This window comes from Bubalus bubalis, chromosome 12 (assembly GCF_019923935.1).
Source record: "Bubalus bubalis isolate 160015118507 breed Murrah chromosome 12, NDDB_SH_1, whole genome shotgun sequence".
NCBI lineage: Eukaryota > Metazoa > Chordata > Mammalia > Artiodactyla > Bovidae > Bubalus > Bubalus bubalis.
In genome coordinates, this window is record NC_059168.1 from 88,233,424 (window position 1) to 88,246,859 (window position 13,436).

General features: G+C 47.5%; 1 long non-coding RNA gene across 1 annotated transcript; it reads left to right on the plus strand.

The window, feature by feature from the left end:
- The first annotated feature begins 358 nt into the window (after positions 1–358).
- Positions 359–12,051, plus strand: LOC112578126. Its single transcript, XR_006543594.2, has 4 exons — positions 359–904; positions 6,803–7,562; positions 10,974–11,089; positions 11,307–12,051. It is a non-coding gene; the product is annotated as an uncharacterized LOC112578126 (long non-coding RNA).
- Positions 12,052–13,436: the final 1,385 nt, after the last annotated feature.

Consider the following 13,436-nt stretch of genomic DNA (forward strand, 5'->3'; position numbering starts at 1 on the left):
GGGGGGAGGAACACACCAGTGAGGGAGGCCCTGTCACTGTGTGGGAAGGTCCTGTTGCGTGTGGCATGTGGGGTGGTCCTCGGGGTGCCCGAGTCACTCTGTGCTTTTTTGCAGGCATCAGGGGAAGCTGTTTTCCAGGCTTGGGACTGAGGTCCACCTGCCCACCCTAAAACTGAATCCGGTGTTGTGGGACTCCCCTTGGTGGCAGATACCATTGGCTGGTGGTCCCATTCCCCAGGTCGGTCCAACCCCCATGACCTTTGCTACCCGCCGGCTAGGGGTGGCACCGGGTCTAGTGCTGGCCAGAGGGAGAGAGGAAGCAGAGTTTGTTGAGAGTTCCTGAAAACTTGGGCTGCGGGGCTGACTTCCTTTTTCTCTCTGATGGCGCCCACACGAAGTGCTGGGTGGGGCAGGTCTCACCAAACGGAGCCTCAACGGAGAGGCTGTGGCAGTCTCAGAACGGGGCCACCGAACCAGAAGGGCGAGCCCCCTGATTTGTTTAAGCCACTGTGGTCAGGTTTGCTGTCACTTTCAGCCAAAAGCCTTCCTCTCTGGTACACCGCCAGCTCCTGTGATCCAGGGAGCTGCCGCGGAGGATGCCTGGGGGGATAGACAGACAGGACGCCCGGCCTGCCTGGTGCTCGGAGGGTTGCCCCTGTGACCTGATGCAGCCGGGTTCCTGGCCTTCTCTGGACTCACTCAGGATGAGTCACCCTGGTTCTGACGCCCGGGAACCCTGGAAGGTCCATCCCACCCTTTAGCCGGCTCTGCCCAGAGGCATCAGTTATGGTTGCAGACTTTGCTCAGGCTTCAGCTGGAGCCCCTGCTTCTGGAAATGCATGGTGACCCTTGATTGGGAAAAGATACGTTTCCATAGAGTGGATATCTGCAAAGGAGGGGCGAGGTAGGCTTCATGGAGAGCATCATTAGATGCCAACATATGATCTTGTTATAAGAAATTCTTCAAACCCTACCCCTATGAGAGCTTGTGGACGAGATGAACGGTAACTTCTGTAAAATTGGAGGGTAAAGCATTTCAGAGACAGAGTAAGTCATGAACTGTGATTTTTTGAGGGCGGTGCCTACCAAGTAGATTAAACCTGTCAGAGGGAGGGAGGGTTGTCGTGTGTCTACTTCTCAACCATGCTGAGATGCTGTGATGCAGGCACGGGGGTCCGGGGGCTGCTCATTCAGGGCCCCTTTCTCTTTGATCCTGTGGCACTGTCCTGCCCTGTGGTCCCTCCGGCCTCCCCTGTCCCTCCCTCCAACTGGGTCCTGCCCATCACCAACTGTTGGCAACTGAGCCAATCACTAAAGTTGCCTTCCAGTTCACAGAGGTGAGATGAATTCTGTTTCCTGGACATCACGTGAGTTCTAACTCAAAAGTATGAATAGAATTTCAGGTACCAGGAGAGACTTGGTGGGGCTGGCCAGTGGTGGAAGAGGGACATTTTTATCAGATGGTAAAATGCATAACCCTCCTCAAAGTCCTGGTTATATACAAGAGTGACATTTGTTTATCTAGAATAGATCCTGATGAATCTGCTTTTTAAAAGGCTCCAGACGAAAACAGTCTTCTGTAGGTTGTGGCAACTGTGAGGATGCTAATTTTATAGTGAGCCATAAATTGATTGACAGGAGGCAAAGAGACCATGGGGTAGAAGATGATGGCCTTGGAGACTGAAGGTGGCAACTGGCGGGAGACAACCTGGGTGGCCGAGGGTCTGGGGGTACACACCAGGAAAGCAAGCTGGGAAGGGATTCCAGCCAGAGAGCTATTCAGGGGCTCTGGTTGGGCTTGGGGGATCAGAGGCCCTGGAAGCCGGTCAAGCTGCTCTGTCCAGGGAAGAGCCTTGCTGAAGGGATGCTGGGGAAGGGGGTGCTTCCTGAGGGCACATGGCAACAGCAACATGGCTTGGGCACCAAGAACCATGCTGCCATGACCTGCAGAGAGCTCCAAACAAAAGCAAAAAAAAAAAAAAAAAAAAAAAAATCCCAAAAGCAAACCAACACTTTACTGGTCTAGGAAAAGGGTCAGAACTAGAAGAAGAGCCAAGTCTATGGGTTTTTAAAGAAGTTATCTATCTCTCTATCTATTTATATTTGGCCTTGTTGGGTCTTCATTGCTGAGTGAGGGCTTTAGTTACGCAGAGTTGGGGCTCCTCGCTAGCTGTGGTGCGTGGGCTTCTCGTTGCAGCAGCTTCTCTTTTTTCCAAGCATGCGCTTTAGTGCCCTTAGGCTCAGGCATGTGGCACCCTGAGGCATGTGGAATCATCCCAGACCAGGGATCCAACCTGTGTCCCCTGCAATTGGCAGGCAGATTCTTTACTGCTGTACCACCAGGGAGGCCCCAATCTATGGATTTTTGATTTCATCTTTATCCCCGTGGTTCACTCACCTTTGAGTGAGTTGTTATTTAAACTCAGTATCAAGACGCAAGTGACTGCGCCATTGGGGGTGGGGTCTTTATTCTCTTTGTCTCTGCATGAAGCCTGATGCTTTGCACATGGCAGCCACCCAGGAGTGTTTGCTGATTGGATGGAAGAGCTCCCCTCCGCGACTCAAATGAGACAGGGCTGGGGTCCCAGAGAGGAGAAACCCTTACGTCCCCCTCAATGGTGCTGGAGGTTTGGGGAATTTCCTGCTGTGGGAGTCTTTTTGCCCTGGCAGACTCAACCCTCTTGAGACCAAGAGATGAGAGACAAGGCATTTCATCTTCCAGGCCAAACATGTGCCTCTGGGGCTGCGGCCCCCCAGTGATGATAGCAATAGAAGAGGGATGATGGGGATGTCTAGGCATTTTCCATCAACTGTCTTCTGGAACACTGGGACACTGTTCCAAGTGTGGTCTTGAATAAGCTTGACTTTTTACTTTTTCTACTTTTTAAAATAGGCCCTGTGTTGTAGAGTTCATTTCTAAGCTGAAATTGACCATTCCATGCCCATGGTCCCCCCAGAATAAGCCTCTACCATAGCATCAATACACAGGGTTCACTTTGATGTCCCTTTTACATGGCACCAAGACGGGGGCATATTTTTGCCACCCACACCCGGCACATAGTCCGCTCTCACAGGTATTTTGCTGAAAGTGACTCCAATGCTGAAGATTCTTTTAAAATGTATTTTTCATATCTGGTGGGAAGTAGATGTTTCAATCATTCAGCTATTTCAAACCAAGAAATTCACCTTGACTTCAGCTGTCTCTGTGTTTAGGGCAAAACTTATTTTTGACCTGAAACGTAGAGATAACTACCTTCTGCTTCCCGATAAACATGTCATTGGTCTTTCCAGGTAGAATGTAGCCTGGGAGTGCTACCATGTGAAACACACAACATAAGATTTGCAAACAATTGTAATTCTAAAGTTCGCTTAGGCCGCCCCCTCCTTTGTGTGTGTGCATGTATGTGCATGCCTGTGGTGTGTGTTGTGTGCAGACTGACAGCCGACATGCACACGGCATGGCATGTACTACGTGGCAGCTGTCTGCTAGGTTCGTCCCCAAGCCTTTTGCTGCTCTGGGTTGCAGATGTTATAAGAAGTGAGATGATTTACAGAGGTTAACAAAATCCTGGAAGCCTGATATGGAAAGAGAAAAGAGAAGCCCATATTTCTGTTTAGCAATGCCTTGTAGTAATTAAAATATTTCTAACATGATAGTAAGTTGGGTTAGAGTGTAAATTTAATAACATTAAATCAATTAGCCCTTGGCGACAGCCTTTTCTGATGGGTGCAAAGATGAATCAGAAATGGTGCCTGCTCCCCAAAAGCTGATAGTTAATGAAAGAAAAAAAATACACATAGATGCAGATATATAGAGATAGATAAACAGAGAGTAGATGAATCCAGTGTATATTTAATTGAGTGTTTATTGTATGTCGGGCTCTGATGACTTAATCACAGCTTCACAACGAGTCTTTAAGACCCTTCAGTGCAGTAGGTAATGCTACTGTTACTCGTATCTAAGTAACCGAGGCATAGAAAGTGCAAAACGTGAGAAGGTGCACACAGCTAAAAAGCAGGAGAGCCAGCATCTGACAGATCTGATGACCACAAAGTCGGTATGGTTCCCCCAGGTGCCAGGTGGACACTTTCCTTTTTGCTTGCTCATCTCTGCCATTGGCCCAGGAGGATGTGCCCAGGAGAGAGATGAGGAAGTAGGTGAGGGTAGACAGACCCCTTCTTCCTGGTGGCGGTACCAGGATGCGGCCCTGGCATGTGGAGACACTTAGGCACAGGCTGCCTGAGTTTCCCCAATCTGGTTATTGAACGTGACCATGTGGTTGGCAGGGCAAGGGGTTTTAGAGGACATTTGGAAACCTGAAGTGCAGGTTAGAATTAAGTTTAATCAGAATATTGAAAGTTAGAACCTGGTCAAGGGTAAAGGAGTGGTTCAAACTTTGGAAACAACTGCATGAAGTTATGGAAGGTTACCTTCTGGTTCGTTTTCAATTAAAATAACATTTTGGAGTCAAGATACGTTCTTTGGCAACAGATGTGTTGGTGGTGGTTGGGGGGCGGGTAACAATAAAAAAACTGAGGTCAGAAGGGAATTAAGTCCAGCTGCTTGTTTCAGATAAGTGAAAACACTAAACTATATCTGAAAAGAAGGCAGCTAGAAATGCTTTCCTTATGGAGTCACGCATTGTTTGCATTCATGGGCTAAATAATTCATGCTGTATTTAAGAGGGCCTTGACGTAAGCCCACCTTGAGAATACCAGGACTTTGTTCTTCTGATTGGCTTATTGATAGTATTGGATTTCCTTTTTCTAGAAGACCAGCTCATCGTTACAAACAGGTAGTGTCACCTAAGAGGTGCTGTTGTCATGGAGGTGATTACAGATGCTGATGACGAGGTGGCAGTTGAAAGAGGCCAAGTGAATGTGGGGCACAATCTGGCATGAGGTGAAGACGCCTGAGAAGTTGCAGATGCGGGTCACAGAAACCGGAAGCTCCTTGTCCACTCAGCTGAGGGGCTTTCCACTCTAGGGGAATAATAAGCACCTTTGCAACCGCCTGATAAAGCTGACATTTAACAATGATGTCTACATTCCAACGGGGCATCAAAAACTGACTCAGGAGGACTGCAGGGCAAAAACTTGGCAGCCTGAGTTACTGCTGAATTTCTAAACGCTGGGCAAAGTTTCCATAAGAAGGAATGTACAGGAAAATGTACATTTGTTCATTAATTTATTCATTTCTTCATCAAAGCGCTATTGAGAGTTGAACTCATGCCTGGTTCCTGGTTGTTGTTGTTCGGTCACTCAGTCGTGTCCGACTCTTTGCTACCTCATGGACCGCAGCACTCCAGGCTTCCCTGTCCTTCACCGTCTCCTGGAGCTTGCTCAAACTCATGTCCATTGAGTCGGTGATGCCATCCAGCCATCCCCTTCTCCTCTTGCCTTCAATCTTTCCCAGCATCAGGGTCTTTTCTAATGAGTCAGCTCTTTGCATTAGGTGGCCAAAGTATTAGAAGTTAAACTCCAGCAACAGTCCTTCTAATGAATATCAGGGTTGATTTCCTTTAGGATGGACTGGTTTGATCTCCTTCCTGTCCAAGGGATGCTCAAGAGCCTTCTCTAGCACCACAGTTCGAAAGCATCAGTCCTTTGTTTCTCAGCCTTCCTTATGGTCCTACTGTCACATCTGTACCGGACTACTGGATGAACCATAGCTTTCACGGTGTGGACCTTTGTTGGCAAAGTGATGTATCTGCTTTCTAATACCCGGTCTAGGTTTGTCATAGCTTTTCTTCCAAGGAGCAAGGTTCCTGGTAAGATGCTGAAAACGCCCAGAGGCACAGGCTCGGTCCACTGCTAGGCGTGGAGAAAGATGACTGGGCACACGGTGCCATGCACACTGCAGTACAAATGGGGGGCTGATGCACTCATCGGAGGGAAAGGGCCCCCTGGAGGAGTTCCTGAGCTGAGTTTCGCAGACACACAGGTGACCAGAAGTGATGTGGAAAGGCGCTCCCACACGGCCCTGCCTCCTGAATATTCTGTTCAATCATTTTTCTTGCTGAGGTTTTCTATTTTGCTTGGGCTCTGTACCATAGAATTTGGAATCCAGTTATTCTCTAATCTCACCCCCACCGCCAATAGACTCACTTCCTCTCTAGGGCTCAGGGCATGAGATCGGGCACATAGAGAGTGCTCATTAGGGGAGCAACTGGAGCAGTGTGGCTCTTCACTTTTGACTCTAAAAAGCAGCTCCGTCAATACCACCTTCTGCTGGGAGACTAGTATCAAATGTTGTAAAATTCAGTTGTTAATGTTTACTAAACACAGGACCCTTTTTGTTTCAGATTAAACAGGCTGGCATTCATTTGCAGTAATTCAGGGAGCAAGCAGTCAGAATTTTAGACTGTGTGAGAGAGTCACAGTGACACAACTAAGATAGAAATGTTGCCTTTCACGAAGTCTTCAGGGAGCTGTGATACTGAATATTTAACCATATTATTACAATTATTTGTGAGCAAGTGCTTTCGATGTGTTGAAACAATGTCCTCCTTGACACATTTTGATACTGTCTCCTCCATTTACTGTTTATAAACTTGAATTGCTGTGCGAAAAGAAAAGTAGGATTGCTGGTCAGAGTTAAACCTCAGCCCGGCGTGACTGATTTCAAATCAGTGAAGACTAGGTTAATTAAATTTTTACCAAAGGTCATAGTAATAGGTTTTGCTCTGTCAAAATGTGAAATGTGCTTGGGGAAGGGGATGCGGTGGAGGCAACCTTTTGGAGGATTGATGAGGCCAGTCAATGGAAATCAGAATTCATGGAAGTTCTGTTTCTTTTGCAGGGTTCTCCCAGACCTTGTGTATTACACGGGGTGGGCGGCAGGAGCTTGGAGGAGCTGAGCGCTCAGCTGCCTGCTTTTTGCACAGTGTCTGCATCTAAGGAGCAGCCGAGTCAGAGCCTGGCCTCAGGAGACACAGGACTTTCTCAAGACTCCACCGTGGGTGTGCTGAGCCCAGAAGGGGAACCTGCCCACTTCTGCCACAAGCACTGTGCAGACTGCCCTGGCTCAGCCTGGCAATGACCGCGCTGCACTGGAGATGAACAGCTCTTTCCCCCTCCTGTGAACATCTTGACAATACTTTCCTCATTAACCACATTAAGCTCTGCCACCAAGAGCCTTGTCATGATGATCACACTAAGGGAGAGGTGTGAGAGGCTGGAGACCCTCTCTCCTTTAGATTTGCATTGACTGTGGGTGAAGAAGACTCAGATCTTTTTTTTTTTTTTTAATGAAAAGATCCAGGATCCAGGGGTAAGAAATGTACTAGTGAATAGAAGACAATGTGGCAAGACAACCCCCCTCCAGTTTTTAAACTCATGGTCACCTTGATTTCAACTATTTTGGATGATTTTATTTGGTGGAGGGTCGGGGGGAGGTGCTGGAAGAAAGCTTGTCTCTTAATTACTTGACCTTGAAGTAACAGACAAGGGCAGTGTGTCTGAATCAGCTGGTGGGTTCTGAAGTTTTAAAGGAAGTCTTGGAGTCACCTGCCTGCGTGTTCCGGATCTGATCCTCACCTCTTTTCCAGCATCGCCTGATGGTTAGTTTTCGTTATGCAGAAACACTTGGACTTGTGAGGCAAGGCTTCACTTTGATGGCTTATTTTTAAAGGGGAGAAACTGAGCACCAGCTGACAGTCACCTTGGGATCATCTGTTTGCATCTCTAACTAGCTTGTGCACCTCTTGCTAAATGTTTTTTTTTTCTGTTTGCAGAAGCCCGCTGTGTGGCGAAAGAATTTCACAAGAGCCCTGGCCTGTTTCTCTTACAGTTCTTCCCATATTTTATTGTCTGCTTTTGCTGATAAGAAATGCCTGTGCAATTTGGGTTGAAACTACATTGGGGAAGAGTTCAAGGACTAAGTCCAGAGAGACCTTTTTAAAAAAGTATGTTTTGGCTTTTATAATCTAGGTGTACTTTGTCCTCCACCAGACGGTTTAATTCACGAGGCACCACTCAGAGCCAGGAGACCACGCTTGCTCACTGCTCTCAAAAATGTCCTCCTTTGACAATATGTGTGTAATGCGGGCATCACAGTCAGAGTTCACTCTGTTGCATCTCTGGCTCACAGATATTCTGAAACACTCCAGATTTCTCTCGGTTTCTGCCCCGGGCTTTTACTCTGCATTCTCAAAGTTGCCTTTTATAGCCAGTCTTGTGTAGGGAAACAATCCCTTTTATTTCAAAGTCATTTATAGTATTATTGTTCAGTTGCTAAGTCGTGTCCAACTCTTTGCAACCCCATGGACTGCAGCACACCAGGCTTCCGTGTCCTTCACTATCTCCCGAGTTTTCTTAAGCTCATGAGTCAGTAATGCCATTCAATTGTCTTATCCTCTGTCATCCCCTTCTCCTTCTGCCTTCAGTCTTTCCCAGCATCAAGGTCTTTTCCAACGAGTTGGCACTTCACATCAAGTGGCCAAAGTACTGGAGCTTCAGCTTCAGCATCAGTCCTTCCAGTGGATATTCAGGGTTGATTTCCTTTAGGATGGACTGGTTGGATCTCCTTGCAATCCAAGGGACTCTCAAGAGTCTTCTCCAGCACCAAAGTTTGAAAACATCAATTCTTTGGTGCTCCACCTTCTTTATGGTCTAACTCTCATGTCCATACATGACTACTGGAAAAACGATAGCTTTGACAATATGGACCTTTGTTGGCAAAGTGATGTCTCTGCTTTTTAATATTCTGTCTAGGTTTGTCATAGCTTTTATTCCACGGAGCAAGTGTCTTTTAATTTCATGCTACACTCACCATCCACAATGATTTTGGAACCCCCAAAAAGAAAATCTGCCACTGTTTCCACTATTTGATTCATAGTGACCAATTATTTTGCTGATGCCTGGCTACTTTAGAAAAACAAACAAAAAAATGTCAAAATGTACTTGATGCCTTTGGACCAGCTTTCAAGTGCAGAGTAGGAAAGTATGTATTCCAAATTTCTCATGCCCTCAAACTCCTATGTGATGCGGATAAAAGCTGTCTTTGCAGCCACATTCACAGGGGTCTGGGGCCCCTTTGGACAGTCTGCCTGACAGGAGGCTGCGTGGTGCCCTTCCCTCCCCAGGAAAGGGGCTGTGTGGCCACGATGCTCTAATGAAGCTTGTTACTCTAGCCTGCCATCTGTTGCAGTTTTTATAATGTAATTTCCCCAGATTCCTTGAGGAATGTTTCATCACAAAGGCCTGCTCTCGAGATGCCCAGGGGAGTTATTCTGTCTCTATTTTCCCCTGCGCTTTTTATTGCCCAGCGCTTAATGAACTTTTCTTGGCTGTTTAAACTGTCAGCATTTAAAGTCCACTGGTGAATGTTGGTTGGCTTTGTCTGGGCTAAACTGGACTGTTCAGTGGCAATTATAGTTCTTAATCATCATGAGAAATTCAAGGGAAAGGTGAACCTTCCAAAAGTCGGTCAATGCAGCAGCAGGAACCGAGTTTGGCAGAAATAGAGAGGCGGTAGAAACGAAGGTCAGTTCTGTTCCCCTGAGACAGAATGTGGCATGCACGGTCTATGGAAAGAAAGCCAAAAGTAAAGAACAAGAGATGCCACACTGATTTCTCCCTTCACTGGTACTGTTTTTGTGACACAGTTGGCATCTGATCCATTCACTGCTGGGTTAATAAATCATTAATGCAATGCCTGCTGTAGACCAGGCAGTGCCTGGGCTTTACTGCAGAGACTTCTAGATAAGCATGAATAATTGTGGACTTCAGGGAACTCTGAGCTTAGCGGGGTGACCAGCAATAAAAGGATTCTTAGGGAATAGTCTCTGAAAGGAGAGATAGACCTGGAGGATCTGACAACTGATGGGCTAGTAGGGAGCCTGTTGGAGTTGGGTGAGGGTGGGCAGAAGGCTGTCTTCCTGGGTGACATATCTAAGTATCAGCAAGAGTTCCGAAGGGCCACAGGAAAGTTCTCATGGGGAACCTGTGGAAGATTCATTCACTCCCTCATTGATTCATTTGTGATAGCCTTTTGAGCAAACTGCAGGAGATAGGGAAGGACAGGGAAGCCTGCAGTTCATTGGTTCACAAAGAGTAGGACACAACTCAGCGACTGAATAAGAGTGGAGAGCCTGCTCTGTGCTCAGTGTGGGAAGCTGACATTTATGAAGATGAGACTAAAAGGCAGGAGAGATCCTAGGAGATTTGAGTATAGACATCAGCCGTGGAGAGCCTTGGGAGGGCCTAACCACACTAGCCTGGCTGGACCTGAGTGTTGGCTGTTGTGGGGGAGTCACATATGAGGGGGCAGCCTGGACAGAAGAGAAATGGGAAGCGAACGGGAGTGGGAGGAGGTTCATCCAGTGATGGCATTTTTATTGTACACCAGGACTGTTTAGGGTCAGAAAACGAAGGGCAGGTCTAGGACGACTGTCTGAATTCTGTCCTGGGTAACTGCTGGACAGTGAGGCCCCTCACCTGGATCAGAGAGGAAAGAGAAGAGGCTGAAGACAGATGATGACTTCAGTTTTAGATGGGTCTGTCTGAATGGAGAGAATTACAAGTGACGTCCACAAGACTGCTGGATTCACAGGGCTGACTGTTAGGAAAGAGAGATGAACCTCGGATACAGATGGGGGGACTGTCAGCTTACAAATTAGCAGGTGGTCGGAAGAAAAGCATAACTAATAAGAACTGAACTTTATGAGCACTCACTCTGTGCTGGGCTTCCCCTGTGGCTCAGCTGGTAAAGAATCCGCCTGCAAGGCGGGAGACCTGGGTTTGATCCTTGGGTTGGGAAGATGCCCTGGAGAAGGGAAAGGCTACCCACTCCAGTATTCTGGCCTGGGGAATTCCATGGAGTCCATGGGATCACAAAAAATCGGACACGACTGAGCGACTTTCACTCTGTGCTAAGTGTCCTGGGAGGCACCAACCCATTTTATCTGCTATAGAATCCTCTGGGATACTATTTTTTTATTTTTTAAACTTTTTCTTTTGTGTTGGAATAGGGCCGATGAACCGTGCTGCTGCAGTTTGAGGCGGACAACAAGGGGACTTCACCACACTCTGAGATGCTATTTCTAACCCTCCCCATTTACAGAGGAGGAGTTTGAGGCAGAGAGCAGTTGAGTAGCTTGCCCGAGGTTGCACAGGGTGTGAGGAAGTGGGGGTGGGGTGGGGTGGAGAGGAGTCCTGCAGGCTGCTGAGGAGGAAGTGGAGAGTCCGGACAGGGAGCTGAGCAAACCGGTGGGCAGGGCGGCTCTCCCTTCACCCTGACTCTCCTGGGTTCCTGGTCTGATAATTGCCCCAGTAACTGCTGAATGTCAATGCCCTCCTTGTAGGCATATGCCGGTATTCAGAGAGCATAGCTTATGAGCTCAGGCTAAGGTGGGAGAAGAAGGGGACAACAGAAGATGAGATGGTTGGATGGCATCACCGACTAGATGGACATGAGTTTGAACAAGCTCCGGGAGTTGGTGATGGACAGGGAGGCCTGGCATGCTTCAGTCCACGGGTTGCAAAGAGTCGGACACGACTGAGCGACTGAACTGAACTTCTGTGGCTTTGTGACCTCCCAAGTCTCCTAAGAACTTCAGCCCAAACTAAAGATGCTGGAAAAGATTGAAGGCAGAGGGAGAAGGGAGCCACAGAGGATAAAATGGTTGGATGGCATCATTGGCTCAACGGACGTGAGTGTGAGTGAACTCTGGGAGATGGTGAAGGACAGGGAAGCCTGGCGTGCTGCAGTCCATGGGGTTGCAAACAGTTGAACACAACTGAGTGACTGAACAACAACAACAACCCTTGCATGTAGGCCAGCTGAAACCCCACTCTTTCCTGGAGGCTCACTGCAGGTGGCCACACCTCTGGGAAGCCCTTCAGATTCTCACAGTCAAACAGGACTTTTTTGGCCTCCACATTCCCCTGGTGCTTTGCACGAGCAAATAACTTACTGCAGAATCATTTGTGTCCCTGTCTTTAAGTTCCAAAGCGGAGAAACTATACTTTGTTTATTTGTGTGCCTTGCTTGTAGTAGGTGTTCAGTAAATGCTTGTACTAGTAGGTGCTTAATAAATGGGTTTGAATGGAAGGAGAAACGTCTGAGAAGCTTTTTTTTTTTCTTCCTTAACTTTCTGTTTTCTAGCTTATTGTACACCCAGCTGTGTGCTCTCTTTGCAGATTGTCCTTCTGATGATTTTTGTTTGTTTCCTCTCTTGATATTCCCAGGGTTCTGGATTATTCCCTCATTTGTGCTTTCATTGGCCTGACGTATATCAGAATAAGCTGTGTCTCTGTGTGTCTGGGAAGCCCCTAGACTCTAAGTCCTTGGGGGCTGCATTCTTAATCTCCCTGAAGTGCCAAGTCAGCGGCAGCAAAGTGGGGTGGAATTCGAGGTCCCCCGAAGCCCCCTCTGCAATCTTCCTTGCCCGTCTCGCCCGCACACCCCACTCTCCCTGGGCAGATCAGCTGTGTCCTCTCCCCCCACACTAATGGGGGGAGCAGGTGGCCCAGCCCTGCTCCGTGTCCCCTTGGAGCTTCTTGTTGGTCTTCCCAGACCCAGGCTCACACATGATGTTATGACGATATGGGCTTCGGCTTTGATCAAAGCTGAAAACTGCAGCTGAGACCTGAATTGGTTGATAAATGAGCAAAGACTTACTTCAGCCAGTTGGGCCAGAGTCTGTAGAGAGCGGTGCCAAGTGTCTCTGCCACGGCTACAAGTCAGAATCTCTAAGCCATTCCTCAAAGAGCGACACGCCGTGGGAGGGGGGAACAGGTGCATCGCTCAGGTAGGATGACGGCTAAGGGCTGGGTGACTGAGAGGCAAGCGGCTGCATTTGTCGTGCTGATTTTCTGCCAGGTCCCTCCCACTCCCTTGATAAAGAGCAAAAGTAAAGAAAAGAGGGTGCATGCTGCTGTTGCTTATTTCCAATGTAAACATTACAAGCAAGCTCATGAGGGTAATATTTTCAGTGGAAATACGTATTTCCACTGGACACAGTGCAAGAATTTTTTGCTCATGGAATTTTCACTCAACAATAGGGAAAAAAATTGTTTTCACACAGGCAGTTTTGGCTCCAAACATGGATATGACAAGTTTCCCCAAATGCCACCAGGACCAAAGTCTGCAGCTGCTATGGAAATTTCAGAACTCTCCAAAGAACCCCAAATGCTGTTTTTTTTTTTTTTTTAAATCACTGAATCACATATTTAAACTGGGCTTTCTATTGTTGTTAACCCTGGAGTATGATAATTAGAGAAACCTCAGAGATCTCGTCTAAGAAACCCGAAACATTCATTTTGCTGTTGGACTTTTCTGCACTTTCATTTAGCATCATGGCGAAATACGAGCAGTCTGTTGGGCTAGTTTCACATCCTATTCATTGTCAGTTTTACTTTCTGGGCTGAGGACGTCGATGTTTGGGTTTTCAGAACAGAAAGATGATCTTGAATATGAAACTCATGCATCT